Source organism: Xiphophorus maculatus, chromosome 1, assembly GCF_002775205.1.
Source record: "Xiphophorus maculatus strain JP 163 A chromosome 1, X_maculatus-5.0-male, whole genome shotgun sequence".
Classification (NCBI taxonomy): Eukaryota; Metazoa; Chordata; class Actinopteri; order Cyprinodontiformes; family Poeciliidae; genus Xiphophorus; species Xiphophorus maculatus.
The window spans coordinates 28,783,703-28,797,549 of NC_036443.1; the positions used below are offsets into that span (position 1 = coordinate 28,783,703).

The 13,847-nt window shown below is 34.1% G+C and overlaps 1 long non-coding RNA gene across 1 annotated transcript; it reads left to right on the forward strand.

Moving 5' to 3' along the window:
• The first annotated feature begins 10,255 nt into the window (after positions 1 to 10,255).
• LOC111606507 lies at positions 10,256 to 11,386 on the forward strand. Its single transcript, XR_002752054.1, has 3 exons — positions 10,256 to 10,350; positions 11,018 to 11,074; positions 11,294 to 11,386. It is a non-coding gene; the product is annotated as an uncharacterized LOC111606507 (long non-coding RNA).
• Positions 11,387 to 13,847: the final 2,461 nt, after the last annotated feature.

Sequence of the window (13,847 nt, forward strand, 5' to 3'; positions counted from 1 at the left end):
TTTCTTAACTAAATGATGCCTGCAGGTATATCTATTAGCAGGTTTAATTTTGCCTGCGCTTGGTTGTGTACATTATTTTAAGTGTATTTGACAAGTTTACCAAAATATAAAAAATGTCATTCAAACTGCATTTGCTTTGTTTTACTTTTTACTTGTACTTTTCATTACATTACTTGAGTACATCCATTTTTACAGTAATTTCCATACTTAAGTACAAGACGTTTCAGATACTTTAAGACTTTAACTCAAGTAACATTTCAGTCAGTGACTTGGACTTTTACCAAAGTCATATTTTGGAGAGGTACTTGTACTTTTACTTGACTCTGAGATTTCAGTACTTTATACAACACTGTTGTGTTCTGGGTTTGAGTTGTCTGACCAGGTGACCAGTTTTCTCCGTCCTCATCTCTGATCTTCTTCTTTACTCTGCTGAGCTGCAGGAGAAGTTTGCCATGTTTCAATCAGATGATTTCACAAATAATGCATGAAGGAAAGAAGGTGGTTTGCACTGACTGATACTCACCTTTTTGATGAGTATACTCTCTTCCTACCGAAATCTCTGCAGAACCTGCTGCACACAAGATAAGACGACTCATCATGATTAATTGAGCAGGTTAGGATTGGACTATGGGCTACAAAACATGTTTATTACATTTTATTCTTAGATTTTGAGATTTTAGTCAGCTCAGTTCTGCCTATCTTTAGCTGTTTTAGGGTCTCTTGTCACTTTAAATCTAAATAACTTGCTGCTGGCCATGCCCCGCCAGCTTAACATTCACACTCACACATGAAAATGGCTGAAAATAGATGTCTAATTATACAACCATACATCTTTGAAAAGCAGAAGTGAAACCTCTTGCACAATCAACGAGACTGCAGCAAGCAGTTTCTGCATGGTAAGTCAACATTTGTGTTTTCCAGCAGCCATTGTACAGCAAACACAGAGATAAAACCAGCTGACCAAAGGTGCTTTAGCTGAGCTTGAGTTGCTAGGTAACGCCGTGACGTCCTTCGAAAGTGACTGAACTATCGAAGGTTTGAAATGGCAAATTTTTCAGACACCAAAACACAAATGGATTGTTTTTTAAGCGCTTGGTTGGTTCTTTGAAGAAGTGGAGAGCAAAATAGAAGTGTAAAAATGTGGAAAATGTGAATTTTGCATTATCTCCTTTAAATATCTCAAAGAGAATGATCAATTATGAGATACTGATGATTAAACGGAGGATTAAAAAGGATTAAAAAAAATCTCCCTTCATTCGTCTTCATCTTCCAGCAGGACAGTTATTTTAAACATGCAGCCAGAGCCACAAAGGTTTGGTTTAGATCAAAGTAAATTCAGACTCACAAGTCACTGAAAATCTTAGTCTAAGTTTAAGTTTCTGAGATTTTTTAAAATTCTGACTGCATTCAAGCTGTTCTTCAAAGGAAAATGTGCTTAAATATCCGCCTCTGATTGGTAAAGACGTCCACCAAAAAACACTAAGAACTGGATTTTCAACAAAAGGTGGTTTTACAAACTGTAAAATGAAAAATAAAAATACACACCATAAAGCACAAAGAGACAAAATCACAATAATCTGACCTGAACATTTTCAGGAATATGGCAATCAAATATAAGTCCCCCATGACATTATTCAATATATTTAACAAAGTTTTGAATGGAAGGACAGCTGCTGTTTATAGTTATAGTTAGTGAAGTTAAAGCATTTTCTTGATGCATTTTCTCCTAAAGTGATGTAAAACATGACCAGCCATCTTGAAACTCACCTTCATGCTGCTTGTTTTTTCTGTATTTGAAGAAAACCAGAAGAGCTGCAGCCAAAACGATGATCATGATGGTTGGAACCACACCGACAGAAAGCAGAACCCCTGCAGGGACATTCAGAGTTTAACAGTCTCATCGTCTCTGTGAAGCTGCAGACATGAACAGGTATCGTACCTGAAGGTGGCGCTGATGTGTTGGAGTGTTTGGTGGTTTCCGAGGAGAAAGGAGGAGGAGAAGAGAAACTCAGGCTCCCTGTTGATGTTGTTGCTGTTGGAGAAGCTGATTGGAGATAAGAAATAATAGTTTTGTTGTGTTAATAAGGAATTAATAGGTATTTTATTTCTGTTACTGCTCTATGAATGTTCATTTTCTCTATTTTACATCAGCTTTAAATAAAACTCCTTGCCAACATAACAGCAAGCATCTAATTTCTACACTTTAGAAATGTCAAAATAAAACAAATCCCACAATAGATCTATGTTACCAAACAGAAACATAAAACAGTTGCTTTGAGATATTTTACTAATTAAAATGTTTTTGATATTTATTTAAACTGATTCAATGATTCTTTTAGCTGCATCATGTGTTTGACAGAAGAATATTTCAATGCTTTGTTGCCCATCATCAGTTGGAACAGATTTTGTGAGCTAATGTTGTTGAACATGTTGAGCTCCTCTACTTTTAAACAATTTAGTCATTTTCATTTTCTGTGTATGTCAACCCAAATGATTTCCTACGCATCTTTCCCAGGTTTTCACAGATTTTCCCGGTTTCCATTTGGTTGATGCCTCTTAGAAAAGAAAGTCTATAGACATTCACAAGCAAGATGTGTTGGTAATTTCTTCAAAAATTAAACTCTGTTAGATTAAAGGTTTGTGTCTGATAGCAGCAGGTTTGGATTCTCACTTTACAAACATTGAGAAGTTCAGACTAATGGATTTAATCTAGATTTGAACCATACATTCATTGTTGTGCTCAGAGAAAATTATTTAAAAATGTATTTCTCTCCATTTTGCAAATGTAAACAATAATTGAGCTTCCAACAATCTTTTAATTCAGATTTTTAACTTTTGAGTATGAACCAAACACACCATTAGTTGCATTTCCTTATTATTTATTGTTGTGTTTTTTATTTTCTCTTAATATTTGGTGTAATTGCAATGAAAAAAAAAAACTCACCAGAGATGACAATAATCTCAAAATCATATTGTCGAGTCAATACTTTTTCCAAAGCGCATCTGTACCATCCAGAATCCGACCTTTTCAACTCTGTAATGCTCACAGAAACTAAATTTGATCCCATGTGTTTTCTATTAAACTCAATTATGTATCTGCCCCTCTGAGCTCTGAGCTCAGTTGTTCCAACAAGAATGTTTTCTGCACTACAGTTTGTCCTGCAGAAATACATTTTAAGCCCATGAAAGAAAAAATAACATGAAACTGTGATGTTTTTTCCTTCCATCTCTGTGTAGGTTGTTTCTTGAACAGATCCAAGTTCTCCGTCCTGCAGTTCTGCTGTGAAAACAAACAGCAAAGAGTCAATGAAGCATCCAGCAGCATAAAGGAGACATATTTTCATAAATAATTTCTGTGTGAAATTAAACTTATAGTTGGTTCTCTTTAAAAGAACATAAGTTTAAAAATGTACCTAAGCACAGATGTTTCTATTTCTTGAAAATGTTAAATTGTGTACATGTAATGTTTTCCTCCAACAACTCAGGTAAAAAGGAAAATAGACTTATATCTGATTTATATGTGTTTATTAGTTTTCTGTTTGGCAGCTTTATGCTTCTGTATTAATATGAAAGTCGCAGAAAACTGTAATTAACCAAAGTCATCGTCTCCGTGTGAAATGAGAGGCTGAATATTATTTCAGCCAATATGTGACATTTCCTAACATCCCTGAAGGTGAACATTGAAATACAAGTTCAGCAACATGTTAGACACCTAACTGGACTGAAAATTATTGACACTGATCAATAATCAAGAAAATGGTGATTAATACCAAAAGAAACAAAATAAAATAATGTACTCACTGAGGAAGAGGAGGCAGAGCAAAGTGAGACAGACCTTCATCTTGAGCCGATTGTTTCTAACTCTGCTTTTCTTCCTCCTTCACTGATAAACCAGAAACTTCCTTCCTACAAACACGAGTTTAAAAAAAACCCTCGATTTTTAAAATGCAGAAATAAAATCTAATGACAGGAACCGTTTGTGGAACTAAAAACTAATTAAAGTATCAGTTTAAACAACACATTTAATAACCAGTTGATTTTTTTCATTTCATTAATGTGACTGATGACGAAAGAAGGAGACAGATGTGTGAAAGACTATCTGCAACTTTGACTAGACCATTGAGTCAAGTTCTGGTTCTCTCTCTTTCATAAGTAGAAATAATTTGGACTGAACCAAACTGCACGTAATTTGATTGAGTTAAATAAAAGTTCTGCATAAAGTGTAATATCACTTATTTAATGTGTTGATAGTTTGAAAATGGATCCAAACATTTTCTATAATGTAAGAATAAATAGTTTCATTGGTCTACGTTTCTGGACAGGAACTGAGAACCATAGCAACATTACTTTAAATAAAATCATTTGTGAGCACAAATCTTTAAACCAGTTTCAAAAGTGTTTAAAAGTAGCTTCATTTACAAATCAAATGAAGCTAAAATTGCATAATGCTTATTTTGTTCTGCACTTTTAGCTTCATTTGATTTGTGAAACATGAGGCTTATAGTGTTTGGAGGAGTTGTTGTAAAGTGGATCCACCGTGTTGAATAAATTGCTCTTTGGTCTCTGAATTAAGTTTGCAGTTTCTCCCAGTGCATGCAGGAGTTTTCTGGTTTTCTCTCACTATTCTAACACATGATAATCATTTTTAACTCACATGGGAAAAGAATCTAAAACCTGCAGGATATCTGCTCTTGAGGGCACATTCTGTCTCAGCCATTACTGTTGCAAAAAAGTCATATCTTCACAAAGTTGCATCAGTTCCTTGAAGAAACATCTGTCACCTACAGAAGTATAAATATGTAAATATGTAAAAGAAACTGTTAAAATTTAGCGATCAAGGGGGAAGTGTGTTTGTATACACTGAGCAAATATATAGAGAAGTGGACTGTGGGTTTAATTTCATGTTGATTTGAAACTATTTTCCTAAGTCTATAATAATGACAGATAGACAAACACAGAGCCACAGCCTGAGTTGGTATAAAACCAAAGACCACAGCGATACATTCAATCTAATCACTGCACAACTCCAACCCACTGCACTGTAAACACCTGTAAACAGCTTCACAGATTGATTTAGCTTCAGTTCGCTCCGACGGGTAAAATCTAGTTTTACCTGAAGCTCTGATCCAAACTGTGCTGAAATATCCTTTGGCCTCAGATTCAGAGATTCAGTTCTCTGATTGGATCCTGCATCCGGTTCAGATCAGCCAATGCTGCTTCAGAGTCTGAGACATTTTGAAGGGGATGCGTTATTCAAAATTTACATTTTGTAATTTTCTCTACTTCCATTTGGGTTTCTATTGCTTCTAAAAACAGCCCAAGTGCTCAAAACATCACCTACCCGGTTTTTGGCAATAAGTTCACATTTTTTGATGTCGGGAAAATTATCTGTTTAAAAAACATCTTCTGAATGTAATGTTACAAATCAACAAGCACTAACGCTCAGCTTCCAACACCACCAAATCCAATGTGCTCCCCCACTCAGCTCCTTCAGACTAGCCCACATCAATTAGCAAACAGCTGGTGGAACATCTGCTGAGCTCATTATATGAGCTACTCTCAGAACAACGCAGGTAAAAATGTTGTAAAGGGTTAAAATGACTTCCTGAAGGCAGAGTACCATGCAGAGCAGGAGCTTCTTGTATACGGACATCTAAAAAGAGATGCTAGATGTCAAACCACAAACAAGAGAGCTCTGAAAACAAAAATGCACAAATAAATAGTTTAAAATAATAATAAAAAGAACTTAAGCTAGTTAAGAACACAAATATTACAGAAACTAAAATAAAATGTCACCTACCTGAAAATAATAATAAAAAATGACAGTATGAGGCAAATGAGCTTTAAACATAATAAACATGTAAATTATTTACACTAATAGTTTATTCAAAATGTTAAAAATGGAAGTAAACTCCTGAGGATTGAACAGATTGAAACACTTAATGATGCAATATATATTTGACAGTCTCATTCATTGATTTTATGAAAGGTTTAGTTGAATAAATGACCGAACAACTGATTTTCTTGAGGAAAAATCACGTTTTCAACCAGGAATTACAAAGGTGTATCATAAAATGTGACTGCATTAACTTGTTTCATAGGATGTAAACAGCTAGAGCTGAAGCTCAGATGTTCTCTCTGTAAATTAAAAATAGTGAAAAAACAAATTATTTTTGTCCACAGTTCATATCTGCATATTTTTGTTGTCACATTTTTGACATTCCCAGTCAGTTAGTGGTTCAAACAGCGATACAGCGTTCAGAGGAAACAAACCCAGCAAACACCGCCATCTGCTGGACGACGGCTGGAACTACAACCATAAATCTATCAGTTGCACGCATGCGCAAAATTAATCCATAACACAAATCTTCAGCGTTATTATTCGTTTAATAATTAAAATTGATTCTGATGTAAAGTCATCACATACGCAACTAATATTTTCCGAATATATTTCCATAGACATCCTGGTTTAAAAACTTTTCTGTCTTAAATTGTGACATTTTTATAGCTGACTGTGTTTTTCCCTCTGGTTTCAGTGAGAGGCTTTTATTTTGAAATAAAATGAAGTAGAAAAAAGTCAAAACGTTTTTATATCGTATTGTTGACTAGATGTTGGAGCATAGTATTTGTTAAGGGAATTCTTTTTATTATTACTGATTGTGAATAAGATTTAAATCCCTTAAATTATTAGCGTGACTGTTTCTATTCTAACCCCCCAAAAAACACAATGTAGTCAAATTTTTAACCGCTAAAATTATTCAAAAGTATATATGTAGGAAAAATTGTCGCTTGAACAGTTTCAAGCGCAGCAATTTATTTCACAGTAAAAAAAAAAATACAACGAAAACATAACAAACGATTTAAAATTAGTACAAATTTTGTTTTGTTTGTATTTTTATGTATTTTGAGCAGTAACTAAAATTGCAAACATCAGCAGAAAATCCCATCGCACATTAAACGTCATCTGGATGAGTCAGAGAAGTTAAAAAGAAGAAGAAGTGACAGAGAAGTTGGCAGTAGCGTCATCTGCTAAAGAGACAACCAGCGTCTGAATGAATGAATGAGACAGAGGAAGACAGGAAGGGAGGAGAACAAAAACACAAACCCATCAGTCACAGTTTGGACTTTTCAGAATTAAATTCATAATGGAGAAACAACAAACTCTGCTCTTCTGCTTCCTAACAGGTGGGGGACGATTTAATTATTGTTTACATGTTTATTTTATTGTCTCTGCAGCACATGACAAATTCACAACCATGTAAATTATTTTTGCGCTTCAGTCCTTTTAATTCGTCTGTATTTTGTCTGTAAGTGTAATAAAGAAATGGTTTTGGGCTGCATTTTGAAGAAATAAGTAAACAAATGTCTGACTAAACTGACACTTTGAGATTTTATCACCAAGAAAAACTAAGAGATTCTTATAAAAATTAGAGTTAAAGCCAAATGTAACTGGTTAATATAAAACTATCCTCTTTTATATTCTTGTTTTTTCATAAACAATATTCAGAGTTTATTTCTTATCATTCAGCCACAGTGCTGGTTTTGGTCTTTTTTGAATATTTTTATGCTTGTTGTGGATTATTTATCTCTCTTTTATCAAGAAATGTTTGGATTGTTTAGAGATTCTTCTTCTCTCTTCTTTTTTTCAACAATTTTTAAAATATATATAATTTAAATATACATGATTCAATGCCTTTAAATGCTTGCAATTGTAACCTGTTCATTGTATTTAGGTTTTTGACAGTTTTAAAACATAGTTTCATGTCTAAGTCACACACAGTTAAACTCAAAGTTCCTACAAAACTTTATTGATAAAATCTTAGATTTTTTCCTTCTGTTTTTTCTTTTTCTCCTCATGTTTTCTTCCTGCTTCCTCTTTGTATTCACTACATACTATACTTCCCTACTTATTATTTAACAAGCATGTTTTATAGCTTCTATTTATTTGTATTTTCAATTCAGGTCAATTCTACAACGGTAAAAAGTTTAGATTACGAGAATAAAGTTGAAATAATATGAGAAAAAGTCGTAATATTCAGGAGAATGAAGTAGTAGTTTTATCAGAAAATATTTTTTACCTTAATATAGTAGGTATAAAAACCAGAGATTTTATTTTTAAGCCATATTGTCTAACCGTACCTCCACTCAAAGTTTCAAACTCAGTCGCTTTCCTAAAAATATTACCTAATATGGTCAAAGCCAAACTTTACGGCTTTTTCCACATAAACTCAAAACATATTGGAGGCCTGGAGATCTCATGACATCCACAAAACGCACATCTAGGTGCAGTTATCTACTCAAAGGAATCCCCAAAACACTGACTCTTTTAAATCTTTGTTTTCCAGGAGTATCTTTTCTCAGTAGCACAGCAGCAGGATTTCCCATTTACACAGCAGCCGAAGGACAAAACGTCTCCTTCGAGTTTCCGTTCACTCTGGTTGGAGGCGGCAGCAAATATTTATGCAGAGAGGAATGTAAACACGACAACGTCATCATCGCCACAAAGTCAGTGGATGCTCAGAATGGGAGTTTCCACCTCAGGTATCGTAATGGAAATCTGCAGGTGACCGTCAGAGAGCTGAGAACGTCCCATTCTGGACGGTACAGGTGTGGAGTAGCCGGGTCATCGCTGTCTGAGTTATATGAGGAAATATTCGAAATCAGAGTTATTGAAGGTGAGTTTCTCCCTAAACTTAAACAATGTTGGTTCAAAGCTACACAGTCACACTGAAGACTTAATATTGTTGATATTTAGCTGCAGATTTAACACATTTCAGAACGTCGATCAGCGTAGAAAACATTTTAATGGGATTGTAGTGGAAAGTAAAAATGCACTGATCCGATATCAATATCTGTCCCGATATCGAAGAAATTCTAGATTGGGTAACAATGTGCCCAATCCACAAGGGCGGATCTATTCAGTCTAACTCTATGTTTTGCACTCTGAAATACGTCATTTAAAAAAATTATTTTACATTATATTTATAAATCCTGATACATTGCTCACAAGCCTGAACCGGAAGTGATTTGAATCGCCATGTTGGTAGACAAGCACAGCGCTTATAAGTTTGTTTATAAGTGAGATAGGAAAGAAGCGAGAGCTTATTCAAAGCTTGTGGCTTGTTTATTGTTGTCATAGCAACTGCCTTGACAGTTAGCTATGGATACCTACCAAGATGGCTGCCAGGTACAAAGTTCCCAGAAGTGTGTTTTGACAGAAGGCTTGTTTCAGTTTATTTTTTTACCTTTTTGACCAAAGTAATCAATCTATTGTTTTGGTCAGTTTCTTTATTATTTATCTCACATTGGCTGCTCTACTCCTGATTGCACTGAATGAACAAATGAAAGTTGTGTTTTTACATGTTTATCCAAGCTTGTGAAGCTATTGGGTGTATCTAAAGTGTGCTGTACTGGGTTATCAAATAAATTTGTAGTTAACAAAAGAAAAAATCATTCTAAGTCAGTTTCAGTGTTTTTCTGCTAGACCTCATATATCTGCATTGTTAGTGGAAAGATGTCATGGCAGCAATGAGTCCCTTCAGCTTCTGAGCCAAAGTAAGAGCAGCTTGCTGACTCAGCAGCTGCTCCCAAAGTGACTAACATGTAATTGATTGTGTGACAATTTCATCACCTCCATGAAGAAACAGACTCAGATGAGACACTGCAGCCAGAGAATTTATACATTTTCTCTAGAGGAAACGACTCCATGTTGGAATCCATCATGAAAATGTTATTTAACATAAATGGCTCAGACTGAAATTAAATCCCCAGACGGTAGCTCAAAAAGAAAAAAACAGTTTGATCAAGACAGATCAGATTAGATCGTCTTTCTGAGAGATCTCACCAGAAGGTTGAAAGTTGATCCCTCGTGTATCTCTGAAGTGCATCACGTCACAAACCATCCACATCAGAGCACACTTTGCTATACAACCAAAAGCTGCGTTTTCATTACAAATCTGCGCATATCTATGTCATTATTCTGCTGATGTTAAAAATAACGTTTTAGCAATTGCAGTGTTTCCTTTAGATAATAAATTAAATTAAAATCACATCATAGAAAACATTTGGATGTTCAATTTAAAAGAACAACCAATTTACAAAGCATTTACAACAAGCAGATTGTTTACTACACAGATGATGTATTAATCATGGCTGATTTATGAAAAATTAAGCAAAATGGTATTTGAGAACTAATTTCTGTGTTGTTTCTAGGGAACACAGTTACTGATGGGAACTTAATACGAACAACAAAGAACCCGTTTGAGAATCTGGACTCTTCAGAACTCACTTCACAAAACCCAGTGATCAGCAGTCTTCAGTTTCAAAGAGTTTCCAGTACAGATTTACACAGTGAGTTCCTCAGTCTGTCTGAATAAAGTGCATTATTGTTCTGTTCGTTCTCAATCTCTGCTGAAATCCAGATTAAATCTTTATTCTGTGAAATAAGAGGAAATATTTAAAACTGAAACATTGTAAATTACCACCGAATTGGATCCATTTGCTTTCTCCATTAAGGGCATTTGAGATGGAATAGAAAAGAGGAAAATGTAATCACTCATGAAAAAGAAATCTAGAAAGTGTAGAACTAGAAGGCAAAGAAAGTGCAGAACTAAGGAAATAAAATCCAGATGCACAAAGAACAGAACATAAGAACAAATAATGAAACAAACCCAAAGGAATAAACTGGCAGAGCAAAACAACAGAATAAACAAAACACTGAAAAAAGTAAACAGGTGACCTAACTTAACATATATTGTGTTAATTGGTCACATGTAATCAAATTATGTTTATCCAAGTTTAAGTTTATCCAAGTTTAAATAAATAAGTTTGACAAACTTCATTCAATTACTTGTGACCAATTAATTTATTTAACTTGAATCACCTGTTTTTTAAGTGAACCAATAAAATCCAAAAACCCACTAATCCAGTTTTCATGCATTATAAATATCATCCAAGCTTTATCTTGCAAAAAAATAATTAAACCTCACTGATTATGTTTTTTTTTTTTTTTTACCAGAAACTGCAGGACGTCCTTCAACCACATCAGCAGCATCCAAACCAATCAGCCTATCAGGTGATTTACCTTCACATCACACGCTGTTGTTTTGGTTATTTACTTGATTTTTTACAAAAACCCAACCTTCAACCTGATTTTACTTTAAATTAACCCAGTGCAATTTGTAGAGCTTAAAATGGGCTGAAATGCATTTATTTCCTAGCTCTTTGTGTTTCACAGTTGATTATATTCAGTTTAAAATCTGGTTTTGAATGTATAATTGACTTTTGCTTCAAGCTCTTCCTCTGATTTTCGGTGGAGTTGCCACGGCGACTGGCGTCTCAATAGCCGCTTTTCTAATTCTGCTTTACAAATGGAGGACGAGAGCCAACGGTAAACTGAGGCTTATTTAATGTGCATATTTAAATGCGACCAACAAACAAAAGAGTTTTACAAATTACATTCATGGGAAGCAGTTGTTCACATTTTTATTTATTCTTCTACATTTTTTTCACCTTTTCTTTCGCTCAGGTGCAGACAGGAGAACGTCAGACACAGAGGTAACATGAAGGTTGCAGACTCTGGTTAAGTTTAACTTTTACCAGGATTAGTCAAAAACAGAGTTTCTGACTTGTTGCAGAAACTTCTGCTGTATTTTTAGGCTTAAAGTGACAACAACAAAAAAAAAACATCCAGATAGTAGTAAAAAAAGAAAAGATACTAAATCAATCTTCAGTGTTGCATTAGACGACATTTGTTTTCTTTTATTTCAGGTGACATATGAAAACTGGGCACTAGGATCCAGATCTGAAACCTCCCACTACCAAAACCTAGATCCAGCCACTATGGATCAGGAACCAACTTATTTAACTCTCACTTAGGACGCCCAGTTTTTACAACATTCTCCTTATTTGTGTTTTAAAGCAACAGTATTATGTAAAAAATAAACTTTTTTGAGCTTTACATCATGTTATAATGTTTTTCTCTCATCAAAAGCATACCTGCATTGTTGCCTTGATTCTTTCATGGCTGTTTGTGAAATTCTTTAATCTCCATGGCAACCATTGAGCCGAATGTAGGCGGAGTTTCAGAAAGAGCAGGAGTTTCTTAAAGAGACAGAGGCCCAATTTCAGGGCATCATATTATAAAGTCACATTTCCTTTAATTCGTATTTGATATATTTTTATAACAACTGAAGATAACATAGTTACACTGAAAAAAATTAGACCCAACAACTTAATTTTTTTTCTTAATTTTATTACAAGTAATCAAATTAAGTTTATTTATTTTTAAATATGTTAAGTTGTCATGTTAAACAAACAAACTTAATTGGGTTGCATGTAGCAAATACATTTTAAAATTGGAGCTGCATTCTCTTTTTTCAGTGTATTTGATTGTGCTATAAAATGCCACAACATGCTTGGAAAATACATTACACTGCCCATTAAAGTTAATAATTTTTAACATGTAATTTATGAGAAAAATTGATTTTTTCTAATGTCTCTATGACATATATTTCATGCAATATTTCCCACAGTTGTTGTTTCTTCCTTCAAGAATTTCCTCAATTTGTCTGCCAATATAAGGATTCACAATATTTTAAATATGTAAATTTATTTTACTGGGCCTATGCACTTTTTCTATTTGTCCCATTCCTCCTGTGTTAACAGTACACCTGCCCCCCGTGTCACACTTCTGTTTTACTTCCAATATATCAAAAATGCTTCAAACTTGCTCAATATTTTTGACAAACCTCCAGAACACTTAGGTTTTCTGATTCTGTTCTAATCTGCATCTGCAGAACCAGAACCAAAAATGGAGAAGCAGCATTTAGTTTTTATGATCCTCTAATCTGGAACAAACTTCCAGAAAACTACAAAACTGCCGAAACAGCGTTCCTTTAGATCAAGGCTATAAACCGACATATTTGATGTGTATTTGCTTGACAATTTTAATGATGGAGTTTAACAAAATGTTTCATCATTTTGACTGTATTGTGTTTTTTTTATGATGTAAAGAACTTTAACCACCTTGTGACTGAAATGTAATATAAAAAATAAACTTGACTTAAATGGGACTAAATTTTGACACTTTTCCATAAAAGTCAGGTTTGTTGGGACTGGATTTATACTGAGATTAAGTTGACTGAACTTTGTGCTGGGGTATCAGAGTAAAGGGGGATGAATACAAATTTAAGCCACAACTTTTGGAACTTCATTTTTTTTGTTTATGATTATATGTATATATATATAAAAACTACAGTTAATATATATGAATCTGTTATATTAAATCCTAATAAAATCAATTTAAGTTTGTGTTCTAACTTGCTGTAATAATCGGTGTGGAAAGATTTAGGGGAAATGAAATATTATGACTTTCAGTGACACGATGGAGCTAAACTCGGTCAGGAACTGAGAACGCCTTGTGGTTTTAATGCATAAACATTAAAAATTAAAGCTTTTTGATGCTTTCTGTAAAATCCTCATCATTCATCCACCTTAGTGTCTGTCCTGACCTTCATTTAAAAAAAATGCATCAAGCAACCTTATTTGTGGATGAGTTTTTTAGAAAATATTGAATTGCTTTTAAGAAACAGGAAAAAACTGATTAGTTTTTAATATTTGATCTGACTATTAAAGAGAAAATCCACAGATTCGGATCACTGATCCCACCTGGCTTTAAGTATCAGCAGATAAATTGAGATGTTTATGAATCAGTTTGCATCGTCTTGTCAGATCTTTTTTATTTAAACTTCTCCAGAGGCAGAAAGTGAACTAGTTGAACTTTAAATCCACTTTCAGATCTCCAGGTGGAGAAACTGATCCTCAGATTGGGGATGTGGTGAAGACAG